Source organism: Nematolebias whitei, chromosome 14 (assembly GCF_014905685.2).
Source record: "Nematolebias whitei isolate Nwh7 chromosome 14, NemWhi1, whole genome shotgun sequence".
Lineage (NCBI taxonomy): Eukaryota > Metazoa > Chordata > Actinopteri > Cyprinodontiformes > Rivulidae > Nematolebias > Nematolebias whitei.
In genome coordinates, this window is record NC_056511.1 from 18,082,308 (window position 1) to 18,103,131 (window position 20,824).

The following is a 20,824-nucleotide window of genomic DNA, read 5'->3' on the forward strand; positions in this document are numbered from 1 at the left end:
GACAAGTCCATTTTTACCACTGTGTGGCATCCCCCCTTCTTCTTACAACACTCAACAGACGTCTGGGGACAGAGGAGACCAGTTTCTCCAGTTTAGAAATAGGAATGCTCTCCCATTCATGTCTAATACAGGCCTCTAACTGTTCAATCGTCTTGGGCCTTCTTTGTCGCACCTTCCTCTTTATGATGCGCCAAATGTTCTCTATAGGTGAAAGATCTGGACTGCAGGCTGGCCATTTCAGTACCCGGATCCTTCTCCTACGTAGCCATGATGTTGTGATTGCTGCAGAATGTGGTCTGGCATTATCGTGTTGAAAAATGCAGGGTCTTCCCTGAAAGAGATGACGTCTAGATGGGAGCATATGTTGTTCTAGAACCTGAACATAGTTCTCTGCATTAATGGTGCCTTTCCAGACATGCAAGCTGCCCATGCCAAAAGCGCCCATGCAACCCCATACCATCAGTGATGCAAGCTTCTGAATGGAGCATTGATAACAACTTGGGCTATCCTTGTCCTCTCTGGTCCGGATGACATGGCATCCCAGTGTTCCATAAAGAACTTCAAATCGTGACTCATCTGACCACAGAACAGTCTTCCATTTTGCCACACTCCATTTTAAATGACCCCTGGCCCAGTGCAAACGTCTGAGCTTGTGGAGCTTGCTTAAAAATGGCTTCCTCTTTGCACTGTAGAGTTTCAGCTGGCAACGGCGGATGGCACGGTGGATTGTGTTCACTGACAATGCTTTCTGGAAGTATTCCTGAGCCCATTCTGTTATTTCCTTGACAGTGGCATTCCTGTTTGAGGTGCAGTAAAGTTTAAGGGGCCGGAGATCACAAGCATCCAGTAGAGTTTTACGGCCTTGACCCTTACGCACAGCGATTGTTCCAGATTCTCTGAATCTTTTGGTGATGTTATGCATGGTTGATGATGATAACTTAAAAGTATTTGCTATTTTACGCTGGGTAACACCATTCTGGTATTGCTGTTCTATCTTTCTGCACAACAATGGTGGAATTGGTGATCCTCTTACCATCTTGGCTTCTGAGAGACACTGACACTCTGAGAACCTCTTTTTATACCCAATCATGTTGTCAATTGACCTAATTAGTGTTAATTGGTCTTCCAGCTGTTCGTTATATGCTCAATTTCCTTTTTCCAGCCACTTATTGCTACTTGTCCCAACTTTTTTGGGATTTGTTGACACAGTGAAATTTTGAATCAACATATTTTTCCTTTAAAATGTTACATTTACTCGATTAAACTTTTGATCTGTCATCTATGTTATATTACAAATAAAATATTGACATTTGCCATTTCTACATTATTGCATTCAGTTTTTATTCACAATTTGTTTAGTGTCCCAACTGTTTTGGAATCCGGTTTGTATATCTTGTATTACCATGTACTGTATAAAATACTTTCTAATGATGTGATAAGTATCATTATATATGTTGTTTGTTGTTGTGGTTTCTCGGTTTTGTCTTGTCTTTTTTTTTTTTTTTCCGCAGGTCTAGAGGCAGACTTCAATGATGTTGATTTGTGTTCTCTTTATCCCTCCCTCTCTCCTCTATTCCTATCTCCTTCTTTACCTTTTAACCCTTCTCTCACTTTTCTGCTTTGTTATGTTCTTTGTTTTTCATCCCCATGTCCATTACATCTGAAACGAGCCCAAAGCAAATTCTAATAAAATTAAATTTTTATATCAAGTGGAGCATTAAGGCCAGCCATAATGCTCTGCTTGTGAAAGTAAATCTGTTGGGCATCACTTTGACACTCAGACAATAATTCTAAGTGTCACAATGCCGGACAGGACAAGGGGTAAAAAAAAGGCAAAGAAAAATAAAAGTAGTGCCTATCTTCTATCGCCTTTCATGCCAAGAGGGGGTGAAGTTATGTCCACTTTGCTCAAACCTTAATGACATTTTGTGTAATCGGATACAATACTGTGATATCTTGCATGATCTGTTAGTGCTCAAAGTGTGCATCATAACCCTCAACTACAACCACCTAAATGGCACTTAGCTGCTTTTTGGACTCTCATCAGTTCTGCACCACGCGGTCCCACCAGTTAAGGACCTGCCCACAACCCACCCCCGCTCAGTCTGATTTATGGGATCACCTTGTTTGTAGTCCCAAGCGAACTGCTCCGAGGGGCCGATTTTGACCCAAGCAGACATCAGCCATTGATTGGCCAGCAGAGATACCTCCCTGGATGACCTGTCCAGCAAAAGTGCAAACTACTTCTGAACCTCCATTTTCTTTCTGGTTGTGTTGATGCACGGCGCCATAAGAAATGAACACATTTATAGAGAGATATTGGTGCACCGGGACTTATAAGCAGTGCCGGGATAAGCTAAAAGAATTGAAGTCCGATTTTTGAGCGATTAAGGACCACAACAGACGTAGTGGCTTGAACACAATGACCTATTACGTTACCACTTACTGACACATTGACAATCCAGCCCACAGAGCAGGGAAATGAGTCACAGTGACAAACCACCTACACCTGAAAAGAACTGATAAGACTATAGCCAAGTGGAATCACAGTTGTCAGTGGTGCAGTGACTCAGGTTTTAACTCAATATCTGTAAAGTTTTAACCTTTTTATTTTAATCCAAGGAATCGACCATGGATGAGCTACAAGCTTGACCCGGCAATGCTGATCACAAAAATTTGGCTGTTTGAAGTCACCATTGAGACATATTAGTAGAAATATAAGGCAGACAGAAAACAAGCAGAGTAGGCCTGACCCAAAATAACTGTTGTTATCTGAATCTGGCTCCCCCGTGTCGGCCTTAAATTGGCCAACTATCCCAAACTCTCCTGGATGTTATGTGAACAAGAAGCTCTTCTAACCCGCTCCCTTCCTTAGGACATCTGTGGACCTGCATCAGAACTGAGCCAGCTGATAGACACTGCATCATCTCTTATCAGGACTATGGGGCATACAATCCAGTTGTCGGCCTTTGTCGGCCTTCCTTATGCTCATGTATTATAATGTCATCAATATGTTGTTATTTTTGTGCTGTGGCTTTTTTTTTTTTTTTTTTTTTTTACTTTTTACACTGTGTCCCATGTAGGACACAGTTTGAGATATGATTGTTTTTTTACTCCTCCTCTTCCCTTGTGTTTTTCTTTTCTTATATCAACAAAAAGGGGCAGCACCTCCCACGAAGCTGCAGCCTCAGACACCTCCGTCTCCCCATGTCTGTTTGTTTGTGTTTTACTTGAATGGGCTGTACTGAAATGTAATTTCATTGTGCTTCAGTGCAATGAAGCTGATTCTGATAAATCAAGGAAATCCAGTTAAGATCACTGATCTATTCTGCAAGGGAAGCCTGGGCCTGAAGGCAGCCTAACATGCATGTTTTGGGGCTGTGGGATGAAACCTGTGTGTCTGGAGAAAACCTATGCAAACACAAGAACATGCTAACTCCACACAGAAAGATCCCAGAGCCAAACTGGGAATGAACCCAGGACTTTCTTGCTGTGAGGCAACAGTGATAACCACTGAGCTATCGTGCTGCCAAATTGACTGACCTATAACCATATTAGCATTGATTAATGTTGATTAGCTGTCTGTAATGGAGATTACTTGAAAAGTTATGTATTTTTTCTCCAGTGATTATTTTTTGAGATTTTCATTAAAATCTGTCCCCTGGTTCATGAAATATTTTGCTAACACTAAAGACAAATTAGTCAAGTCAGTCAAGTCAGATTTATTTATATAGCACATTTAAAACAGAAACTGTTACCAAAGTGCTTAATTAACACACATAGGCATAGGAAAAAAGCAATTTTTCAGAGGGTAATAATAAATTTGGTTGTAGTAATTGCTATGTAGCTATTTGTTCTAGTTTTAGTCTTACCTGTGATGAATTAAGGTGCTGTTGCACTAATAGTCGAAGTAAAACTACTCAAGCTAGTTTTTATAGCTGCAGTAAGATCTGTAGCCCAATGTATGTATGTATGTTTTATTTATTCATTTCATTTCATCCAAACAACAAATATAATACAATTTAAATAAAAGAAAAAAGATATACAATCACAGAAATAAAATAAAAGGCAGCAGAAGAAGAATGAGTTCTTATAATATCTGCCCCTTGTCCCCAAAATATATTCCAAACAAAATTACTTTACAAAAGCAAGATGAATTAAAAAAAATAAAAATAAAATAAAATAAAATAAAAACTTAGCTAAAATATAAGATCAACTGTAAACAATTTTTATGAACTCACATTATACTTAATATTTAAAAAAAAAAAAAAAAAATTATCATCCTCTTGAATATGTACATAGTTTTGGCATTTTTAATATCAACCTCCAGATCATTCCACAATCTAATACCCTGAAATATAGTGGATCGCATCTTCAGACTGGTGCGACACCACGGTTTCACAAACATTTCCATCCCCTTAAGATAATAATTACTTTCTCTTTTAACAAATTTCCCTTGAATGTTAGTAGGTAGTATGTTTTTGTTGGCCCCATACATAAACAGTAAGATATTGTAATCAACCAAGTCATAAAATTTTAATATCTTTAGCTGATGAAACAATATATTTGACGGATGGTTATAATCTTTTCTGGTAATAATTCTTATAGCTCTTTTCTGTAAAATAAAAATTGGATTTGTAATTGTTTTACATGCTTTACCCCAGACTTCAATACAGTAAATTAAATAATTTAATAATCCAATCCAATAATCCAAGTATTGACAAAACTTAAACTAGTTGTAAAAGTATAAATAATAGTGGTATTTTGTGTAAATCTTTTAGTATTATCAAACAGAATTGTAGAAAACTTGTACAGACAAACATTATGGATTTCGGAGGTAACTTATTTTTACTTTCCTACATAACAAACACATGTGCGTGTGTGTGTGTGCGGTGACCCTTGGTAATTCTATCATGATGCCTCTGTAATTTCTCATTTGGCCTCAAGAGAGCCCTGATGTTTTGTTTCTTCTCCTCCCACAAGATGTTTTTTCCCCTCAGAAAACAACAGTCGAACCTGTTTAATCAACTGACTAATTGATCCTGAGAGGCTTCTGTACGATCAGCTCCCCGACCTCTTCTCTTTCCTGTAAAAGACAAAGAGTTTTGTTTTTGTTTTGTTTTTTCAAATAAATTGTTTTTGTTTTAAACTTTTAATTGAGCAAACTCTACAGACAAGGGGCCTAACATACATGGTTGAGTATCATTTTTTTTTTTTTTTTTTTTGGACCAAGATTTTTATTTTTTCACTCATCTTTGTTGAGGTTTAAACATTACACAGAACCATTTTTATTTACGAATAAAACAGTCTAAAAGCAGCTTGTGTTATTACTGGTCCAATGGGTCCAATGGCATTTTTTTAAGTCTGGCCTCTTCAACAAAAGGCCTCTCTAATATTATCTAATATTAATATAACATGTAACTTTTAGCACATTTACAGAGACACATATCTCTTTCCATGATGCTTTGAGAGTTTGTAACAACACACAAAATTAGTTTTATTTATTCAGTTTTATTTTCTATTACAGTAACACAGAATTTAACGGTTCACAGAATTTGATTGACATGATTGCTGATGATGTTCCTACAAAGTTTAATGGCTGGTTTTTATTTTATGTATTTATTTTATTTGGCTATCTCTGCTACAATTTGTTGATTTTAAGGACACATATATAATTGGATTTATGATAACTGATTCCTGCTTTTTGGATTCGGCTGGTTGCTGGTTGTATCAACAATCAAGGAAGTCGTCGGCAGCAAATTGGGACGCGATCACGCTGCTTGCCTTTATGACGGCTTGGTTCATGCCTCGAGTACCCAGACTCAAATGCTTTGGGCAGAATGGATCAGATCTTGGGGATTTTACTCAGTCAGGTTCCATCAGTGTGGCCATGTAATTTGGACATTTCTGAACCGTTTGGACCAACACAGACAACTCAAGGTAGATGTCATTAAGTTCTGCCTGTCCCCAAAACAACTGTGCGTTTATCTGAATTTGGCTCCCCTGGCTGGCCTTGAAGGCCACCTTATCTGAATTCCCCTGGAGAACTTGTGATCTGACGCTCCCCACCCCGAGGAATTTCCAACTGATCAACAAGAGGAAACCAGCTGAATAAACATTGTGTCATCATTTCAGAACTCTTGGATTCCCATAGGTGTTGTCCTTGGCCATTCCCCGACATCACTCGAGAATGTTTACAGATCTCACCGGAGAAAACTGGCTGATTATTCCATCCTTATCATAACTCATATAGTGCCCTCGAGAGCGTCCATTAACATTGCTCACTGCTCTCGTCGTCTCCCCCCTCTGTGGAAAGTCTACATCACTATGTGCTTGTTTGTGCGAGGTGTTTTTTAATATTAGAGTTTTTCTTCTCAGCCAAGAAGAAAGAGTCTTATGGAATTTTTTTGCCTCCAATTCCTACATGTGTCCAGTTTCATTACTTTTTGTCTGTCTAAACAGATCTCACTTGTAAATGAGTCTTCTAGGCTCAATGTGACTTATCTGTCTAAATAAAGGCTGAATGAAAAAAAAAAATAAATCTATCGCTCTCTCTCTACATAAACATATATATACATATATACATATATATACACACACATATATATATACATAGATATACATATATATACATACATATATATATATATATATATATATATATAAATACACACATATATATATACACACACATACACATATATATATATATATATATATATATATACACATACATGCATACATACACATACATACACACACACACACATACATACACACACACACACACACACACTACTGAGCCTCATTTAAACTTGTCTTGAGGAATATTCACTGACGTTGAATCAACCCGTCATGTCATTTTTCACTTTCATCTCGAGAATGAATCCAAATCCAGATCTCCATGGCGTCATAATTTTGATTTACATTGAGAAGAAGATAACTAAAAAAATATCAATTCCACAGTGCTAATAATAAAGTTTGTCAATGAGAATAATTAATTGAGGTCAAGGGTGTTATTTTAGTATTCCCTTTAATTTTGTAAGCAGTGTATTAAAAAGTTGCTTGTCACTACCAAACTCCTAATTAAGATGTTAGTGTTAAAATAAATTATCCGTAATATTATTACACTTCACAGGGAGCTAATGTACCAGGCAGCTATTTTATACCCATGCTTGGGTACAGAGCATATAACTACGCAAAGGAATTTGCGACCGTTAGCATCGCAAATCTAGACCTCGCCCATTGTCCCCATTTTGTGTGGTTTCCAGAAACTTTATCAGTCACAAGGCTTCCGCGGGGCATTGAAATGCATTAAAAGCCGAGCAGCAGCATTCTGGACGAGCTGAAGACATGAAATGGAGGCCTGGCTGACCCCAGCATAGAGTGCATTGCAATAGTCCAATCGGGTCGTGACAAAGGCGTGGACTATTTTCTCAAGGTCGGGTCTGGACAATACTGGCTTGAGCTTAGCTACCTGTCTTAGTTGGAAGAAGCTTTTCTGCAGAATAGAGTTAATTTGTTTGTCAAACTTGAAGTCAGAGTATAAAACCATCCCGAGATTTTTACCAGACTGCTTAAGATATGGCTGAAGAGAGTCCAGGTTGACAGGATCAGAGGTGGCAGTTGAGCTAGGGCTAAAGACAATGACTTCGGTCTTCTCATTGTTAAAACTGAAGAAATTTGAAGCCATCCAAGCCTTAATGTCATCCACCCATTTTAACAGAGGGTGAATGGAGCAAACACTTGCTGGTTTCACAGGCAGGTAGATCTGACAATCATCAGCGTAACAATGGAATGAAAGACCATGTTTCCTCAGGATGGACCCCAGTGGGAACAAATAAAGTGAGAACAGAAGGGGTCCAAGAATTGAACCCTGTGGGACCCCGCAAGAAAGAGATAATGAGGCGGATACATTATTGCCAACCTTGACACAAAAACTCCTGCCATTCAGGTATGAGCGGAACCATTCTAATGCAGCACCTGTGATCCCAACCCACTGTTCCTGACGTGATATAAGGATACTGTGGTCAACAGTATCAAAAGCAGCAGTAAGGTCCAGGAGCACAAGTACCACAAATTGACCAGAATCATTTGATATCACAATATCGTTACAAACCTTTACTAAAGCTGTTTCAGTGCTGTGGAGTTGCTTAAAACCAGACTGAAAAATCTCAAAAATTCTGTTCTCATTCAAAAACTTGTTTAATTGAATGAAGACTATTTTCTCCAGGATTTTGGACAGGAGGGGAAGTTTCGAGATTGGTCTGAAATTTGAGCAAGTCAAAGGGTCAAGTCCAGGTTTCTTAATTAACGGATGAACTACTGTTTGAAAACATCGGGAACCACACTTTTCACAATACTACTATTTACAATAGTAAACTCCACCTTAGGTGACACCACAACTCTGTAAAGTTCTAGGGAAAAGGGGGTTTTCCACATCAGTATGGAGCCTAAACAGTCAAAGTTGCAGGACTATTCTTGGAGCTGATGGGTCAAGTGAACATTCAGATTCAAAGATTCAGTTTCAGTCTATATTTGCCATCTGTAGTTTCACACTAGGTTCAGCCAGGTATATTCTTGTGCAGTTTAAAAGTCAGACATAATATCTATCCAGAGCATCCAGAGCCAGTTCTAGAGTATCCCTGTGTTTGTAGCCATAATATACGCCTGGCCGTACTATAACCCCCACCGCCACTATGGGTCACTCGATTCATAACGTTGACATCAGCAAACTGCTCACCCATACGATGCCATGCAGACTGCCATCTGCCCTGTACAGTGAAAACTGGGATTCATCCATAAAGAGAACACCTCTACAACTTGTGCCATCAAATATGAGCATTTGCCCACTCAAGTCGGTTACAACAATGAACTGAAGTTATGTGGACGACAAGCATGAAAATTAGCTTCCCTGAGACGGTTCATTTCTGACAGTTTGTGCAGAAAATCTTTGGTTATGCAAACTGCTTGTTGCAGCAGCTCACTGGCTGGTAGATGGTCTCAGATGATCATGGAAATGAAGATGCTGGATGTGGAGGTCCTGGACTGGTGTGGTTACACGTGGTCTACAGTTGTGAGGCCGGTTGGATGTTGCCAAATTCTCTGTAATGCCTTTGGAGACAGATTATGGTGGAGAAATGATCATTCAATTCACAAGCTCTGGTCCAGACATTCTTGCGGTCAGCATGCCACTTGCACACTCCCTCAAAACTTGTAACATCTGTGGCATTATGCTGTGTGATAAAACTGCACATTTTAGAGTGGCCTTTTATTTTGGCCAGCCTAAGGCACACCTGTGCAATAATCATGCTGTCTAATCAGCAGCTAAATTTGCCACACTTGAGAGGTGGATGAATTATCTCGACAAAAGGGAAGTGATAAGACAGATTTACACAAATTTGTGAAAAATAGTTGAGAAAAAAGGCTTTTTGTGTACATAGATAAAGTCTAGATCTTTGAGTTCAGCTCATGAAATATGTTAGTGTCTAAACATTGTGTTTTCTCGTGAATTTAAGTGGCTAAATCACTGCCTGTATTATTTAAACTGTGCTTTGGCACAACTGTTTTAATAAAAAGTTATTTTGGTTTATGTAATTGTACGTCTATTACCCTCACCTCACCTGATCGTGCAGTTTTGTGTACAGTATAAAACAGCGCTCTTTGAATGTATAGGACGGAACTGCAATTTTTTTTACACATTTTTCATTCACAACGCGCCAATTCAACAAACCCTCTTGTGAGTGGCTGGATAAACACGTGGGCGGGGTCTCAGGTCTGCCCAGCCCTCCTGTGAGTGGCTGGGTAAATCTGTAGGCGGGGCCTCAGGTCTCCGGAAGTTGCAGTACTTGGAGTGAGTGTCATGGCGGCTTAAATGCACACACAGGTAAGAGTTGTAAATAAAGTGTATGTTTGCTTTGAGGATGTTATCTGTAACTAAATGTCAGCTTACATGAAAAGTTTTAGAGCTAGTTGGAATATGTTTTGTACATATTTGTAACAAATAAACTAAACTGCCAACATTTGTGAGCCTTTGAAGCGGTTTATTTTATTCTGGTTGTTAGCACCTCCAAAGTAAGTAAGGCTGTAGCTGGATAGGTAGGCCATGACAACCTCTGAAGGCTGGAGGAGATGTAACCTGCGTGATTAGTCCAACAGAATTGGGAGGAAAGGAGAGGTTTTACTGTTTTCACCGTGCTTGTTGAACCACAGCAGCGCGGCCTTAAGTTGCCATACAAGCTAAGTTAGCAGAGACTTCCCCGCCTCGTTACGTTTTTAAGGTGCCGTTAAAAAAATGTGCGTTGAAGCAGACAACAGGTGAGGGTGAGAACAGAAGTGACAAGCATTGGGTAAAAACTGAGATTTTTATTTTATTTTTTCATATTTTAACATGTAGCAAGCTAGCTAACCTGTAGTCTGCCTGCTGCTCTGCACATCTGCAGCATAAATATGAACTTGTTTGCCATACTTATTTTTTATAGATGCAACATTTGGGGTAAGTTGTTTAGCAACAGTTGATATGCACATTGAGATAAAACAGTAAGCTGTAATTCAATTCAATAGAGTTTATTTATATAGCACCAAGTCACAACAGTCATTTCAGGGCACTGAACAGAAAACCATAAGTATAATATCAACTATTTAAATTGCGACAGCTACCTTTTTTTCAACATAGTATAGTAAATGTCACTTAGGTTTGTGTATGCTTCCACTGTGTACATCACAAACATTTTTTTCTAAGTATTTTAAAATTATGACATTGTACAATAATTGACGTCAGTGTCATATATTTTTTTGTAAATGCACCGGAATTAGCTCAGTAGTCAACTTCCATCCATAGTCGTAAAGCAGGTAAAAGATATAAAGACTGACGTAATTCACAAGTTAAGTGAACATGTATAACAAAACATAGGTGACAAAACAGTCCAGCAAACAATACACAACGAACGTCACATTATAATCACAAAAAATGTTAAATCATGACCTCTGAACAAGTTTCTTTAAGGAAGAAACATTTCGTCTTCCATCCAGAAGACTTCTTCCGTCTTAGGCCTGCCAACCCAGATCTGTCTCACAAATAGCAGCACCTCCTTGATGTGTTTCAAGCCAGCCCTCTGTGGAATCCAAATTAACTAGCTTTACACATGCAAAAAAGGGGGTCCATCCATCCAAAGCAGTCAATCATTGTGCAGAACAAACAAATGTTTTAGGCCAGATGGCCACCTTGCTACTCACAGAAACAGCCTGAGGAACACCAGTGACAAAATGGTTCAGAAATGGAAAAAGGGTTGTAAGCTCAATCATCCAGGTAGATAAATCACAAAAAAGGTTAAATCATGTCATCTGGACAAGTTTCTTTAAGGGAGAAACATTTCCTCTTCCTTCCGGAAGACCGTCAGTCTGAGGCCTGCCAACCCAGATCTGTCTTGAGGCTTGAAACACATCAAGGAGGTGCAAGGAGATCCATGCATAATCTGAGGCGACACCTTTTATCAGGTCTCTCTTGTAAGTGAGTCCCCAAGCTCAATGGGACTAACCTGTATACATAAAGGTTGAATAAATGTTCCTGCAACATCTGGTGACACTGAAAACTTAGTACACTTTTTAAGAATGTAATTTTTCATTTTGTGTTGGACAATTTACAGAATAGCCAGGTATATTAAAAACAAAACAATCATGTAGTGTTTCTTGGTTTGCATAGGACTGCATCTCAAAATGCTGAATTTCCTCATGATTGCCTAAAGATAAGTACCGATATTAATTATCTGTTACAGATGACAACTGAACAAAAGCAGAGTCCAGGTGGCAGTAGGCAGCCAGAACCAGACCGATCCAGTTTCTGATAACCTGAACAGGACTACAAAGGTAGATTTTAGTTAATGTGCTGCTAAACAAAATTACTTAATGTATGATGTTTCCTCAACCTGCGTGTTCAATTGAAGTGAATGTATGTGTATGAGTGTTTTATGGTTTTTATGGACAGTGGTTTGTTAGGACTGTCATGACAGTTGTAAACTGGTTGATTGTGTGTAGGACAACAAAGTCCATGGTCAATAATCCAGGTATACAATCCAACATTTTTCAGTCAGGTCATCTGGACAGTTTCTTTTTTTGTGCTGAAACGTTTCGCCTTCGATCCAGAAGGCTTCATCAGTCAAGGAAACACACAGCACAAAACTGATTCTTCCCCCAACAGCTTACTCCAAAGTGGAACAAACCAGTTATGTTGGTGCTAAGATGGTCTCCCGGATTGAAGGCAAAACGTTTCAGCTCAAAAAAAGAAACTGTCCAGATGACCTGACATCTCCAAAACTACAAACACTTTACTATTCTGATCCATCAGCAACTGTGAACATTGGTGTACTACTTTGTTCAGATTGGATGTTTTGCTCATAGAACTCTCATACACAAACTATCTATAAACTGTCTCAGATAAAGCATGCCATCCTGTAAATGAATGTTTTTTTTTTCTTTTTGCAGGATTTTGCTGACAAACTGTATACTGATAAATCTGAGGTTTCGCACATTCCTGCAACATCTGGCGACACTGAAAAGGTACACCTTTAAAGAATGCCATTTTTTAATTTTGTGTTGTACAGTTTACAGAATAGCCAGTTAGGTTAAAAAACCAACAATCATGTAATGTTTCTTGGTTTGCATAGGACAGCATCTCTCATCAAAATGCAGAATTTCCTCATGATTGTCTAAAGATAAGTATTAATTATCTGTTACAGATGACAAATGAGCAAATCCAGAGTCCGGGGGCAGCAGGCAACCAGAACCAGACTGATCCAGTTCCTGATAATCTGAACAGGACTACAAAGGTAGTTTTTAGTTAATGCACTGCTAAACAGAATTACTTGCTGAATGAGGTTTCCTCAACCTACCTGTTCGGTTTAAGAGTGTGTGTATGTGAATGAGTATCCTGATGCATGCTCAATAATCCAGATAGAAAAATCTAACAAAGTCAGGTCCTTTGGACAGGTTTAAAAAAAAAACTTGTTGAAACGTTTCATCTTTAATTCAAAATACTTTGTCAGTCTGAGGAGCTGCAACAAGCTCATTCTTTTAAATAGCCTTTTATCATAGTGGATCAACCAGTTTGTTGTTGACATCCAAAACTAGCTGTTCACATGATAAAGGAGGACCATCAGTCTAACGGCCGATCGTTAGCACCCTGATGCTCTGATGGCCGCTTGCTATTCACAAAGCGATGAGTGATTCTAGGAATAACAACAGTGTAAGAAGGTGATAATTGGACATGGAGGCATCAGCCCTTGTTTAATGTGGATGGTTTATTTTCACAAAGATGGCCTCCTTTACTCCTCTCTCAAACCATCGTTCTTCTCTATCAAGGATGTGAACATCTTCATCCCTGAAAGAGTGACAGCTGGCCTGGAGATGAGTGTAGACCGCAGAGTCCTGGCCTGATGATGTTGATCTTCTGTGCTGGGCCATCCTTTTGGCCAGTGGCTGTTTAGTTTCCCCGATGTAAGACTGATCACAGCCCTCCTGACACTGAACAGCATACACAACATTACTCTGTTTGTGCCGGGGGACTGGATCTTTGGGATGAACCAGTCTTTGCCGTAATGTATTTTGGGGTTTAAAAGCCACTGGGATGTTATGTTTAGAAAATAAACGTCTCAGTTTCTCTGATACTCCCTCAACATACGGAATGACCACTGGTCTGAGTCTGGGTTCCTCCTTTTCACCTGTTGGCTGACTGGAGTCCTGTTTGGGTTTCTTCTCTGCTTTCAGGAAGGCCCAGTTAGGATATCCACATTGCTCTAGAGCCTGTCTTGTGTAGGATTTCTCCTTCTGTCTGGCTCCTGAGCTAGTGGGGATGCTGTCTGCTCTGTGATACAGAGTCCTGATGACTCCTAACTTGTGCTCCAAGGGGTGATGGGAGTCGAACCACAAATACTGGTCTGTGTGGGTGGGTTTGCGGTACACCTCAGTTTGCAAATGTCCTCCATCAGAAACTGAGACCTCACTGTCCAGAAAGCCAGCCTGCCATTTTTTACATCTTCTCATGTGAACTTTATATGAACTTTTATTAAAATAGGGGGGGCCGAGATGGGGTAGAGGCAGGGCAGCCGACTCGGGACCCGAAAGTCCCAGGCTCGATCCCCAATCATTGCACATCTCATGGTGTCTCTGAGCAGGACACCCTATCCCCAATTGCTTCCTGGGCACTTTCAATAGCTGCCCACTGCTCCACCTGGGGGTGGATGGGTTAAATGCAGAGAGCCAACTTCGCCATTGTATGGGAATGATGACAGCACATACACATTATTATTATTATTATTATTATTAATATATATTTATCCACAGAGTTGATGTGGTCAGTAAAATGTTGGACTTTCTGAGATTTAATTTTAACCCAGATATCATCAACATACCTGAACCAATGACTCGGTGGTGTCCTTGAAAAGGACGTCAAGGCTCTCTTTTCTACCTCCTGCATGTACAGGTTGGCAACAATAGGAAAAACTGAAGACCCCATAGCACACCCATGTTTCTACCTATAATATTGCTCAATACAGTGCTTAATTTGAACTGGATCCTGCCGGAACAAGATCTTGGAACTCTTGTTTTGACAGGGTGTGTTCCGGCAACTGTTTGCTTGGATCCAGCAACTTTCAGGCTTACTAATAATAAAGTTATGAACAAATATGACTGCCTTGTCGTTTGGGGAGCTATTCTTGAACCGTGTCGCATGGTTCTGCTGCCGAGACGATAAATGAATAACTCGGACACGGACGTTGCTGTTTTTATGATGATCTAGACCAGGGGTGGGCAATTATTTTTTCCATGGGGCCACATGAGAAACAACAAATATTGTGCAGGGCTGGCACAAATGACTTTTTCATTCAACCTTTATTTAGACAGGTAAATCCCATTGAGCCTCGAGGACTCATTTACAAGAGAGACCTGATTTCAAGTTAACTCAATACTGCATAATAATAGTATTTCATTATTAAAAGCAGTACATAGCACTGTTTTAACAAGCTGGTAAGAGTATTTGTTATGATTAAGCAACGAAAAAGCGAGGTTTCCTTACAAAAAATGTCATTTATTCAATTAAATTTCCCAGTACAATGGTAAACTGTTAACATTTTTACCATTTGTGACGTTATATTAGTGATCATTTTCAGTCACATTCACCCCAAAACTCATTTTGAGTTTTATATACTGCTGGAAAAAGTTCTTAGCTTTGTAAATATATCACAATATTGTCTTTGTACTCCAAATATTATGAAACATCATATAATAGTGATCGTCACTGAACTGTGATTTCTAGTCCCGGTTCTTTACGTGCCTACATTTATAGTCTAAACATCTCATTTGGTGTTTATCAGTTCTTTTTTCTTGTTTAGTGAGAGAAGTCTAGTCTCTGTTGGGCTTTAATGGAAATGTTAAAGTCAGGTTGAAGGTCTGAGGTGGAGATGTGAAGCAAAGCTGACATCATCAGTGAGAGAGGATCTATATCTGAATTTGGTTAACTTCATTTGTTTACATATGTATTTTGTAATTCCCCTTACGGGGGCCGGTCAGAGTCAACCAAAGGGCCGCATGTGGCCCTGGGGCCGTACAATGCCCAGGTCTGAAGACGCTTGTCACCACAGCACACATAGGCCTGTCACAATAAACAATAAATCAATTAATCGCACGATGAATGAAAATTATCAACCTCATTTTCATTTGCCGGCTTTATCGTTTCTTCGTGTCTCTTTCTATCGAAAATACGACTCAACTCCAGTGCCTCACCCTGCCTCTTTTCTCTTTAAAATCCATTTTAACCGTCCATCGGGTTTTTGGATTGTTAAAAGCAGCTAAGCTGAGAAGCCAAGCTACGAGCTAAGCTAAAAGGCCGACTTTGGGAATAAACCTCCGTCTTGTCCAGCTCCAAAATTTACGGTTGAAATCTGTGTCTTCGTGTAAAAAGTTGTTTTTCTCTGCAAAAAGAAGCTGAGAACTTGTTTACTGATTTTTTAATTTTTATTAAAAGCTTTGTGAGAAAAATGCTATGCTAAAGAGCTCAAACCACTCCAAGCATCTGCCATTTTGAGAACGGAAGAGAGACGGCCCATGTCACGTCCCATTTTTCTTAAGAGACATGCTGCTCAACTATCCATCCTTTGGTTCAAACAGTCTTGTACTGCCATCAGGTGGTCAAAAAAGGTACTACACTCCAGACAAATCAACATTTCTTCTAAAATTTGACAATTATTGTTAAATTTCAAACAATATTATCGTTTATTGCAATAATTTCTGAGACAATCGCCCATCAAAATTTGTTATCGTGACAGGCCTAAGCACGCATGCGACAAAGAGTATAAGCTCAAAACGAGAGTGATATCTGCCCCCTTTTTTCCTCTTGCATTGACAGAATGTTTTAGTTTTAATTGATGAGTTTATCAAAGCACAACTTTGATTTTATTTTCTAAATCTCTTAAGTAATGTTTAATAAATGTTAGGACTCTATTATTTGCTAACAAAATATATTTTATGTCATTAAACAACTTGTAAGGCTCATCTCTTGTGAGCATGCACGTTCCCCAGGACCCCCCCCCCCCCCCCAAAACAAAAAACAAAAAAAAAAAACGCTGGTCTGCCCACTCTTTGCGTTCCGGCATCTGTCAGTTTACAAATGAAGTCCTGCCTCCATATGTGAAGTAGGTTGACTGCAGGCCCAGGTTCAACAGTGTGTAGGAGTGTTTAGTGGATTTTATGGACAGTGGTTTGTTAGGACGGTAAGAAGTTGTAAATTGACTGATTGTATGAGTGTGTCCAGTGGGAAGTTACCCCATTGTGACAGACGGACCAAATTGTTAAGATTGACTTTCTGTTTTTGAATTGAAGTGAAGATTCAATGAGTCTGCTTGGTTCCTTAGATAGAGAACTTTACTAATTGGCTTTTGTTTATATGTGAATGTTTGTGATCATTGCCCTGAGACAAATTCGGTTGTGATTTGACACTATGGTTAGCACGGTGGCACAACTGGTAGAGCTGCTGCCTCTCAGCAAGCAGGTCTTTGGTTCAAATCCCGGTCCGGGGGCCTTTCTGGGTGGAGTTTGCATGTTCTCTCCGTGCATGCGTTGGTTTTCTCCGGGTGCTCCGGTTTCCTCCCACAGACCAAAAACATGCATGGTAGGCTGATTGGTACAGTAACTCTAAATTGTCTCTAGGTGTGAGTGATAGAGTGAATGGTTGTTTGTCTCTTTTGTCTCTATGTGTCCCTGTGATGGACTGGAGACCTGTCCAGGGTGTCCCCCACCCCTCGCACAGTGATTGCTGGACATGGGCACTGGCGACCCCTGTGACCCAAAATGGAAGAAGTGGGTAAAAGATAATGGATGGATGAATTTAATTAAATTAATAGAATGATTGGATTGGTTTCTGAACATTATGGTATTGGTGTGAACTCATTATTTAGCAATTAAGAAGTAAAGGAAGATAGTTTTTTGTTTTTAATATGAGGGCTATTCTAATTATAAATGGAGGTTTTCAGATTGTAAAGGAGGACTCCATATTCATCACTCAAATTAAATTAGAAATTTTTGTTGATTTACAAAAAAATAGTTTTAACATTGTAGTGATTTTTTTTTAGCATTTATTTTCACGTACTCACTTTCTTTTTAATATTAATTAATGTGATTCCTTTTAATAGTGCCTAAACCATATCTTGGTTTGTACAACTGTGTCATCCATGGACAAGTGTCATCAATGCCTTGGACCTGTTTCTTCTTTCAAGTGGCTTGGCTATCGATGCAAAGGTGATTTATTTATTTTTTCTTTTTTGTCACATATACGGTACTAAACAATAAAACTATAGCCTATGGTTGTATATTAACTGTAACTTTATAGTTTTAAATAGATCAGTCCCTTAATGATTTATTCAAAAAACGTTTCAATACAAAATGATTTATAAAAACTTGACAGTGATAAGTGTCGTGATTGTGAGATTGCTGCTTTTGTATGTTCTACAAATCTGTTGTTTTAAAGTGTGCATTAAATTTTTTTCAGTTTGTTCTTGTGTTTGGCATGGATCCTGCCTTAAACAAATTAATGATAACTTTCAACACCCAACACAGGTGAGCATCTACATAATTTTATTTTCAATTGCTTTCAAAGGGCTATAAATTTTAAATTATGTTTCTCACTATTTCAGGAAAAAGAAAGTTTTAAATATTCTGGGAATGACCTGTCATCAGATGAGGAAAGCTCAGCACCCTCTGAGCCACATGAAGTAACAGATGATCTGTTTGATGAGGACTATTCATCAGGTTCAGATGATGAAGATTCAGATGCAAGCATCCCCCTTCAGTCTAGCCAGTTCAAAGTTGGACAGATTCACGGAAAAACTGCACTGTCTGATCTTAATATCTTTGATGTGTCAGACACAAGTCTCCCCGTTGTACCCAGCACGTCCAAATGTCGCCTTCCTCCCCACACAAATAATATAGGTGAGAACACATTTAAAACATCAGGCCAAGCCAATTCTACCACAGTCTCAAAAGATAAACCAGACAGTCAAGATAAGCTTCTCAAACAGGAATCCTCAGAGCAGATTACAAGTGTTAAAAATTACTGTTTTGTTTGTGGTAAGCCACAAAGCAAAATTTCACGCCATTTAAAACTACACAATACGAATGCTGAAATTGTCTATGCATTTTCCCTTCCTGAAGATTCTAAAGAGCGCAAAATTTTATTTGAAAAAATGAGGAACAAAGGAAATTTTATGCATAACTCTGCAGTTTTACAAGGTGAGCAAGGGCCATTGAAAGTGAAGAGAAAGCCAAAAGCTAAGGCAGTAGCTGGATCATTTATTCACTGTATGTACTGCCAAGGTTTGTACGTTCGAAAGGAACTATGGAGACATGTCCGTAGATGCCCCTGTAAGCCAGAAAATTTGGATCTGGATAAAGCACCTGGGAGAACCAAAGTGCTGGGCTTGGCTATGGCTAACGAGTCTGCATTCTGTCAGCAAATCTCAAGTGGAGTTTGGAAGCTCCTTAACGGTATGAAACAAGATGATGTTACCTCAGCTGTGAGAAATGACCTGTCTATTATTCAGTTTGCTCAGTCACTCCACAACAAACATGGACAAGACCCCACAAAATATGACTACATGCGACAGAAGCTTCGTGAAGTTGGACGTTTGTTGTTATGTCTGCGCACACAATTCTCAATACATAACCTAGAGGAAGCTGTGAAACCTGCTAACTTCCAGAGAGTTGTGCAAGCAGTAAAGATTGTGTCAGGCTTTGATGAAGAAAGACTTTCATACCAAACGCCAAGCCTTGCCCTGAAACTGGGGCATGCACTGCACAAAGTCTGTAACATCATTCAATGTCGAGCGCTCATGGAAGAAGATGAACAACTGATCAAGTCGACAGACGCATTCAAAGAACTGTACTCATCCAAATGGTCAGAGTTGGTGTCTCATTCTGCCTTGAAGACTCCAAGTCATGCAAAGTACAACAAACCATTAACATTACCATTCACTGAAGATGTTCAGCTTCTTCATCAGCATCTCAAGAAATCAGGAGAAAATGCCTTTTGCGCCTTCAAAGATGATGTCAGGCCCCAGACTTATGCAGAACTTGCAAAAGTTACACTTGCACAGATCATTGTGCTCAATCGTAGACAACCTGTAGAGGTTTCAAAGATGCACCTCAAAAGTTTTCAGGAGCGGGACAACACCAAGCTCCATGAAGATGTTGCCATGGGTTTGTCAAAGGTTGAACAGAAGCTCTGCAGCCATTTCAGTCAGGTTGAAATCATCGGGAAAAGAGGCAGAAATGTTGCAGTTTTACTCACACCAAGTGTGATGGATGCTCTGACGCTACTGGCAAGTAAGAGAGAAAAATGTGGTGTTTGTCCAACAAACATCTTTCTATTTGCACGACCTAAATCAATGAGTCACTACAGAGGACAGGACTGTCTGCGTGTTCATGCAAGCCAGTGTGGAGCAAAGCACCCAGAGTTCCTCAGGTTAGCGCGGCTACGGAAACATGTAGCCACGCTCTCACAAGTCTTGAACTTAAAAACCGATGAACTTGACCAGGTTGCAGATTTCTTGGGTCATGACATCCGTGTTAACAGGGGATTTTACACGTTACCAGCTCCTACCACACAACTGGCAAAGATATCCAAGCTACTTTTGTCAATGGAAAAAGGACATCTTTCCAACCTGCAAGGGAAGTCCCTGGATGAAATCGAAATTGAAGGTTTGTTCAGAAATAATTTTTCGTTTTTTCATTATTTTAACTATCAAAACTTCCCATACATCACTGTTAACCAGTCTTTTACAGACTGAAATAAATTTGGAAGACATTTTTTTAAAGTATTTAAAAAGTGGTATACAGATTTATACAATATTAATACATAATACAGCCAGATGCATATCGGGTACTGGTAGCATTCTGGTTGTATTATGTATATTTTGTACCGGGTTTTAGTATCAGAATCAGCTTTATTGTCATTGCACAGAGCACAACAAAATTACATTTTGGTACAGCCCATCTGAAGAACTACAAACACACATACTTGGGTAGATGGGTTGACTGAGGCGGGAGCCTCTGAGAGTTGCTCCTTTTTCGTTAGATTAGAAAAAGGGGAACACAAGGGAAAAGGAGGCAAAAAAAAATCAAGTGTCGCACTGTGTCTCTGCAGGACACAGCGTGAAGCTGTAAAAAAAACCCGGCATATAAAAAAGCAACATACAGACATGAGACATATGCGTGTGGGGGTCCCAGCACAGGCCGCCAAGTGAGTGACGCAGCCAGCTTTGCGGGGGGGGGGGGGGGGGGG

General features: G+C 39.4%; 2 long non-coding RNA genes across 2 annotated transcripts in view; both read left to right on the forward strand.

Moving 5' to 3' along the window:
* The first annotated feature begins 11,789 nt into the window (after positions 1-11,789).
* LOC119420351 lies at positions 11,790-12,761 on the forward strand. The gene is made up of 3 exons (XR_005187297.1): positions 11,790-11,865; positions 12,481-12,555; positions 12,735-12,761. It is a non-coding gene; the product is annotated as an uncharacterized LOC119420351 (long non-coding RNA).
* A 7,374-nt stretch (positions 12,762-20,135) lies between these two features.
* Positions 20,136-20,824, forward strand: part of LOC119419998 — a 5,013-nt gene continuing 4,324 nt past the window's right edge. Inside the window, exon 1 of the long non-coding RNA XR_005187287.1 lies at positions 20,136-20,241. This is a non-coding gene — a long non-coding RNA (uncharacterized LOC119419998). The remainder of the gene's footprint in view (positions 20,242-20,824) is intronic.